Source organism: Myotis lucifugus, unplaced genomic scaffold (genome assembly GCF_000147115.1).
Source record: "Myotis lucifugus unplaced genomic scaffold, Myoluc2.0 scaffold_12, whole genome shotgun sequence".
NCBI classification, from domain to species: Eukaryota; Metazoa; Chordata; class Mammalia; order Chiroptera; family Vespertilionidae; genus Myotis; species Myotis lucifugus.
The window spans coordinates 558,749-567,457 of NW_005871060.1; the positions used below are offsets into that span (position 1 = coordinate 558,749).

General features: G+C 37.2%; 1 protein-coding gene across 6 annotated transcripts in view; it reads left to right on the forward strand.

Moving 5' to 3' along the window:
* Window positions 1-8,709, forward strand: part of MRPL1 (mitochondrial ribosomal protein L1) — a 56,333-nt gene that overhangs the window by 20,225 nt on the left and 27,399 nt on the right. The gene's annotated exons all lie outside the window — the stretch shown is intronic.

Here is an 8,709-nt window from a genome sequence, read left to right on the forward strand (position 1 = left end):
TGCTCGCCAGCCCCTATGGGCCCTTACAAGAGCGGTGCTGTGCCGGAATGTTGAGCAAGTGAGCTGCTGGTACCAGCCAATGCAGGTGCGAGCAGGGCCCGATCACCCCACCTTATTGCCCCGCAGACAGCGACCAGCGCCAGTAGGGGGTGGGGCCACCCCCCGCCTCCATGTGCTGAGGGAGCTGGGTGGGAGCCCTGATGACTCAAGGGGAGGGTGGCATGCGGGGGCCCAGGGGCCCCAGGTGCTGCCCAGAGGTCAGCTGATACCTGCCCTTCCAAGCCAGACACTCGTGCTTTGATTGCCAGCCAGGCCTAGGGACTGCATCTGTGTACCAATTTCATGCACCGGGCCTCTAGTTGCTACATAAGTAGCTGTGTTCTAAAGTATAACATAAATGATAAAGTCACAAGGTGCTGCAGGTTTTCAGTAGAAGAAGAATTTACATATATAGATGAGGAAGTTAGCATTTAAACTGATCTTGAATAATTGGATGCATAGATTAAGGGAAATACTTTTTAAGTATGAAACCAAACTGTAGTTGTGCTGCGTGCTGCAATGAAAGCCAAACTTGTGAGACAGGTGCTGATGAGAAGGAAAGTGGTTTATTCAAGTGCCGGCAACTTGAGAAGGTGGGGACTCCTATCCCAAAGCCCATCTTATCAGTTCTTGTCAAAACAGATAATTATATAAGGTAAAAGGGAAGTAGGAATTGAGTTGAGGGGAGTAGGGATTTTCTGTGGACCGGATGTGCAGTTTGACTCAGCTGGTCATCCCGTTCCTGATACTAATTTTGCTCTCTTGTGGTTGGCCGGTGAGTCTGCATATCTGGTGGTGACTAGAAACAGGAACAGTATGCTCTGCTAAGATACTTAAGCAAAAATATGTGATTTCACAAGCATAATTTTCTGCTTTATTATTAGTTAGCTTTTGCTAGAATTTCAAGGTAATAAGAAGGAAGAATCTATTAATCATAGACATTGAAGTAAGTCAGAAATTACAGTCCATGTACAAGAAATATCAGTTAGTCCTCTTTAGCTGTATTGAAAGGTATCCCTACATTGATATGAAAGAAAATAATGGGAAATTGTGTTGGAATGGTAGATTTATGTCATATTGAGAAGGATCTGGAATAAGATCCTAGTAAGCTTGGACTTTTATCTTTTTCTATATTCAGTAGAATCTCTTAGAAGTTTTTAAGGTGGGGAATTCTTTACAGGTTTAATCTAGCAAGAGTTCATAAGATGTATTGGCATCAATCAAAACTAGAAGCAGGGAGACCAGCTTGGACACAATCACCAGAGACTAATAAAGCTAATGTTTAAACTAATGTCTTCATAATGAGACTGGAAATGAAGAGGACAAATGTCAGATATATTAGGATTGCATCAAGTAATTAAGAATGGACAGGAAAGACAAACGGAAGAGTCAAATGGTGCTGATATTTTTTTTACTGTATATCTGCTATAGATAGGTATTATTTCAAATAAAATTTCATAGTGTAAACAGAACAAGTATTTTAATATTGTTTTAGTAGATTGGGCTTCACATTTTAACTCTACTTGAGCTGAAAATTCCTACCAAAATTCTTCAGACATGGTAGCCACTAACACCATGAATTATAGATTATGTTTTGTACTTTAAACAATTTCATATATACTCTCCAATTCTATTGTTGTACTAGAGTTTTATTTATTTATTTTGATAGTCTGCATTGAATAACACATTCTTATTAGCTATTGAACTGAGTATTGGCACTTTTTATTAGGATTTTCCATTACAATAGTGTTTGTTGTCATGGAATCAGATGTAATTTTTCCTAAGTAAGACCTGAAATTGACATTATTTTAAAAATTAAATATGAATTACAGTTCAATTTGATGAAAATATTTCTCATACTTCTTTCTAATTAAATTCAAGCTCAACAAAACCAAACAGTACTAAATATAGTCAGTTAAAACTGAAACTAAATGCTAAATATATCTGTATTTAGCTATCTCCTTTCTTTGCATGGTGAACTGGTTTTTCCCAGAAGTTAATTTAGTCACCTTTGCTACTTTATCTATTCTCTGAATAACCCTTTAGGCCTTTATGTTTTTTAGCCTTGAGGGTTTTTTTTTTAAAATTAGATTTTCATCACAAAATTAGGCACTGTTGTTTTTATTCTGAAAGGTTTTCAAATAACTTCATTTCAAATAAGAAAAGTTCCCCCTCAAATTACTAATTTTTATTAATGGGCTTTATTTTTACTTTCATAATGAGTCAGTTTCTGTACACCAAGGTCAAGTTACCTAGGTACACCCCCCCCCACCCCCCCCTCCCCCCTTCCCCCTCCCCTTTCCCCCTTCTCCTCTCACCTTTGTTTAACAAAGCATCTTGAAAAAACAAAGAGACCTTTCTCCTTCTCTAGCTTTTTCTGTTCACCCCCACATGAATGTGTAACAGCACTAGCAAAACAGTCGTGTTCTTTAAACATGAAGACAAATGATTAACCTGTCAAAAATGTTAAAACAAAATACACCAGATGTGCATTAGAACAAATGAAGCTTGTATTATGCATTTTCAGAGCTTGTTCTGATTCTTTTTTAGGAACATTTGATTCCCCTTATAGCCAACAAAAGACTTTAGGGTAAAATAGAAATTACATTTTGAGCAAAAGGATGAAATTAAAAAACAAACAAACAAGCCCCTACAGCTAAGCTCATTAATTTCCCATTTTGTCCTACATTTTGTTTTACTAATGGGAGTGGGTGTAACCATCTTGGTTGGATTAAATGTTCACATTTTGCAGCATGTTTAGTGCTGCAGCTTTATTTGTTTTATTTCTTATCTTAATTGCTCACATAACTGTAGGCAAGTTCTCTATTTTTAAATGCACTTTTGGGTTGTTTTTAGTATTTCTTATTTCAGAAAAAAGACATTTAAAACTTGCTTTTTAAAATTTCTTGGAAGAAAATGGGTTTCCTTTTGCTTGTAAACTAGCTTCCCCCTGACCCCATAATATCAGTGCCCTCTGAAATTCTTTTATCTCTAATATCGATATGTTCTGTTGATATTTTTGGTATTTTTATTCCTAATTTTATATATTATTTAGAATTTACTTAAACAAAAAATACTAGTATGAAAAATACCTTGATTTAATTGAGTCAGTCTTTTATTATGCATATTGAACCATGGTAGGTGCTATGTATATATATAAAAGTGTAATATGCAAATCGACTGGACAGCAGAACAACCAGTCGGCTATGATGTGCACTGACCACCAGGGGGCAGATGCTCAATGCAGGAGCTGCCCCCAGCCCACAGGCCCTGATTGCCCAATGGGGAACCGGGAACCGGGGATGGGTGGCGGTGGACGCAGGTGGCACCGGAGCCCTGATTGCCCTTCTGGTCGCCCCACACATAGAGGGTGACCAGCGGTGGGGGGTTGGGCCAGCAAGCAGGCAGGAAAGGCCAACCTCTCAGTTCCTCCCCTCGGCCGACAGGCTCCAATTGCCTGATGGGGAACTGGGAACCGGGAGTGGGTGGTAGCTGACACGAGCAGTGCTGGGGTGTGATCACCCCGCCAATCGCCGCAGACACAGAGGGCGACTGGCGGCAGGAGGTAGGGTTGGCTTCCGGAAGCCAGGAAAGATGGCCCTGATCGCTGGCCAGGTCTAGGGACCCTACCCATGCACAAATTTCGTGCACCAGGCTTCTAGTAGCATATATGAAAATAGTTCAATTCTTTTAAACCATACTCAGTTATTGGCAGATAGGTGGGAAAGGGACATGTTAAAAAATTGGACCCTCTGTGTATTTCTCTTAATATGTAGCTCTTAGAATTGAATGTTAGTGCTCTACCTGGAGTCTTATCAAAAGGATATTCCAGCAAACTTGTCCAAAGAGTATTCACATCTACTGCCTTTTGTAAGGAAGTGGTGTTGTGTTGTATTTAAGAGTAATGGATGTAAAATTGTTGAAATCTAATGTGAAATATTTTTAACACGTAGACTAAACATGGTATTGCTTGAATTATTTAAACAGAACTCTTTTTGGTTATATTAAGAAATACTGAAAAAGGACTTTTTGCAGAGTAATCAATTTGAAATTTTTCTGAATTTCCCCCACTTGTGTATTAGTTTAAAAAGTATTTATGTGTGAAAGATTCCAATGATGATAAAGTACAGTGTTAATTATTATAGATGAATTATTGATGTATTACAGCTGGTTCTGTTATTCTTTCCTTCATTTCCTTTACTACAGCGGCCCTTCCTCATACACACTAAATATTCTCTCTTCTCAGGTCTTTGGACTTACTGTCCCATCTATGTATAATGCTCTTTGCTTATTTTCCTGGCTCACTTTCTCATTCAAATATCACCTAAACAAAAATGCCTTCCATGACCATCTTTTTTTTTTAAAAAAAAAACCTCACCCAAGGACATGCTTGAGAGAGAGAAAGAGAGAGAGAGAGAGAAATGTCACTGTGAGCGAGAAACATTGATCAGTTGCCTTCTGTCCGTGCCCTGACTGGGGATTTAACCTGCAGCCCAGGTACATGCCTTGACCAGGAATCAAACTGGCAACATTTCTGTGCATAGAATGACGCTCAACCCACTGGGCAATTCGGCCAGGCCATAACCATCTCATATGGGATATTACCCATCATTTCCCATTAACACTGGATTTCTCATTTTATGTTTTTATATTATTTTTAGAACTTACACTTGGGCATCTTACATTTTTTATTTGTGGTTGTGTGTGTGGTTCCTCCCATTAGAGTAAGGGCATTTTTTGGTTTTGTCCACTACTATATTTCTATGGCCTAGAATAGTACCTGGCACATAGTAGGTGCTCAATTAATATTTATAAGGTGCATGAACATTTAGTGCAGCATTCAGTTGATAGAAGATATAGATTAAATACTGCAACTGAAGAGTATATCTATAATTTATAGGGGCTTTTTTTAAGATTAGGATAATGGTATTTATAGGTATTGAGTGTCTGCTATGTGCCAAGACTGGAGTGTAATGACTGAAAAAGACAGACAAGGTCCTTGCTGTCTCGGGGCAAAGTGTTTCGTTTTCTGCAGTATATAAACTGACTTAAGTGAGCATTTCGCTAAACGAATAAACTGCAAACAGAACACACCCCCAACACTTTTATTTGATTCAGCTATCCTTTCTAGCTACGATCTTCATCCTTTCTGTTGTTTCATACAAGTTTTTCAAATAAGTGGTCTTCAGTGCTGTCTCCATTTCCTTAGCTAGTGTTATTCTTTCTTTTATCCTTCTCCCATATTCAGCTAAAATGTGGTTCTCAGTAATCATCACGGATCTTTCTTTTGCTGCATTTAAAGATTTGTTTTTAGTTTTTTCTCTTACACTAAGTACTAGGTGTACCGGTTAATAATGCGGATTTTTTTCACTAGATGGAGTTACACTAATGGTGATATTTATGCAATTTGATATGTATGCTATTTTGTTGTATTGGCAACAAGCTTCAAAACCTCATATGTCAAATTTTCTGAAGGTGTTATCATAGATATTTTCACACTTAAAAATGTTGAATTTTGTGCCAAAAAAAGAGCATTTGCGGGAAGTTTTGATTCATTACTTTATTTTGAAGAAAAGTGCTGCTGAATACTTCGGGAAGCTTATGGTAAACATTCTCCATCTCAAGATACTTGTGAACACTGGTTTAAATGCTTTAAAAGTGGTGATTTCGATGTGAAAGACAAAGAATGTCCAGGTCAACCGAAAAAGTTTGAAGACCAACAGTTACAAGCATTATTGGATGAAGATGCGTGTTAAACTCAAAAACAACTTGCAGAAAGATTAAATGTTGCTCAGCAAACAATTTCTGATCACTTATAAGCAATGGGAAAGATTTTAAAGGAAGGAAAATGGGTGCCACATCAACTGAACGAAAGACAAATGGAAAACCGAAAAGTCATCAGTAAAATGTTGCTTCAGTGGCATGAAAGAAAGTCTTTTTTGTATCGAATTGTGACTGGAGATGAAAAGTGAATTTATTTTGAGAATCCCAAATGCACAAAATCATGGGTTGATCCAGGTCAACCATCAACATCGACTGCAAGGACAAAAAGCTTCGGAAAGAAGACAATGCAGGAAGGTGTGATGAATTATGAGCTTCTAAAACCAGGTGAAACCGTTAATACTGATCATTACTGACAACAAATAATCAATTTGAACCACACAAAATCACCAGAATGGGCCAGAAGACACAGGAAAGTAATTTTGCTTCATGACGACAAACCATCACACACTTCAAAACCAGTTAAAGACAGGTTAAAAGATTTCTCCTGGGAAGTATTAACCCACTCGCCATATTCACCAGACCTTGCTCCTTCAGATTACCACTTGTTCTGATTGATGGCACATGCACTTTCCGAGCAGCACTTCAAAACATATGAAGAAGTGGAAAATTGGGTCTCTGAATGGTTTGCCTCAAAACAAGAAAAGCTCTGTTGGGACGGTATCCACAAATTACCTGAAAGATGGGGGGAAGGTATAGATAGCGATGGACATTACTTTGAATAAAGCACTTTTGATGTTTCTCTTGAAATTATTGTGTTTTCTTTGATTATAAAATCCACATTATTAACTGATAACACCTAGTAATCTTCACTTACCTCCTTTCTCAGTAGCTATTCCTTCTTTGTTTTTCCTAACTTCCATTATTTGACTTGCTTTTTCCCTGCAATATTCCCTAGTAAAGAAGAAAAGAGAAAGTACATCTTGGTGAAATACCTGACAATATAGTTTCTTACATGTTATGTTCATTATGGAAATCAAATTAGAGGAAGAGAAAGAAACAACAAGGAAAAAGTAGGAGAACATAAAAGTACAGAGAAAAAGGAGAGCAATTACATAGCAATAAGGGGAGCAAATCCCTAGAAATAAGAGTGAAGATTTAACATTGGGTTATACTGAAAAACAGAATAGATTTGTGGTTAACATAGACCTCTCTCAGACTTGGCTTTGACACTTACTGTGACCTTGAACAAAATATTTAAAACATTTTTGTGCCTCTGTTTATTCATTTACAAAATGGGTTTTATGCTCCCCATGTTGTTTTTGTTATATAATGTATGCAAGAGCTTTACATAACCTGGGTATACAGCAAGTTTATAATATATATGTGCCTCGGTTATTATTGACTCCCTACAAGTCCTAAAGTAACTATTCATGCTCCATAATTACTTTAGAACTCATTCTTTTTCATGTCTTCAAATATCATTCTTACCTTCATAACTCATTTATTGAATAAGCATATAATAACTATGTTCCAGGCAGTACACTGAATACTGAGGATTGAAAGATGAAACGTAGTTCCCATCTTTAAGAAGGTAAACATTGAACAGTGAGAGAAATGAGAACAAAATGCTATACTAAATGCAGAAAGTGTACCAGTAGAAAAGGTGCAATGCACTGAGAGGAATGAGAGACTACTTTGTAGAATCAGGTCATGTAAAGAAGGTACCCACTATGTTGAGCATTTAAGCATGAATAGGCGTTTTCTTTCCCAACGTGCCTGGGGAGAACATTGCAGGTAGAGGAAATGGCCTGTATTAATGCACAAAAGTATGAGTGAGCCAGTTATGCTCAGGAAATTAAAAGTAGCTTTCTATCGTTTGGTACATAAAGTATTATCAGATTGTGGTGGTCACTGAGGTTAGACAGTGATAGGCAGTGGGCCAGATCACAGAGGGCTTTGTGTACCATGCCATGGAGATTTGATTTTATCCTCTATGCAGGTAGGAGCCATTGAAAAATTGCTTGGAAGGATGATATAAGATTTGCTTATTAGAATATCTATATGTGCAAGCTGTGTAAATGATAGAGTGGTGATTTGAGGACAGTGAAACCTTAAGAACAGAGACCAGTGAGGAGGCCAATGCAGTAGGCTAGGTAAAAGATGGATAAAGACAGAATCTGAACAGTGGCAGTTATGACAGAGAAGAGGAAGACTGTTGTGGGATATGGAGGAGGTAGAAATAACAGGAATTATTGATTAGCTGTTGGGGTAAGGGAAAGGGAAGAATCTGGAATGATTCCCTAATTTCTGTCTTGAGTAGTAGTATTTTAAAGATGAATAAACAGGAGGTGAAGCAGGTTTGGGTGAAGAAGGGAGGATAGAAATAGGCTGGCACAAACTTATTGTTTTCCTGGAAGAAGTCAGTATTAAGATGAAGTAGGTTGTGATAAATAAATGTGGACATTGTAATCTCTAGGACAAATGAAAAGCATATACACAAAAAGAGATATATCTTCAAATTAAATAGAGGAATAAAAGTGATATACTAAAAACTTTTTGTTTAAAACAAAAGAAGGCAGTAAAGAAAGAACAGAGGAACAAATGAGATGAGACAAATAGAAAATACATTAAAATAAAGACCTAAATCCAACCTATCAAAATTTAGGTTAACTGGAAATGGTATAAACACTTCAACCAAAAGGCAGAAAAGATAAGACTACAAAAAAGCGATCCAATTATATGTTGCCTATAGGAGACACACTTGATATTCAAACACAAATAGGCTGGAAGTAAAATGAAAATTAAAGATATACCATGAAAACAATAAGTGTTAGAGAGTTGGTTAACTATATAATATCTGACAAAATAGACTTTTAAGACAAGGAATTTACTAGAGAAAAAGATGAATGGATATCTATATAATAAAAGGACATACTCATCTAAAAC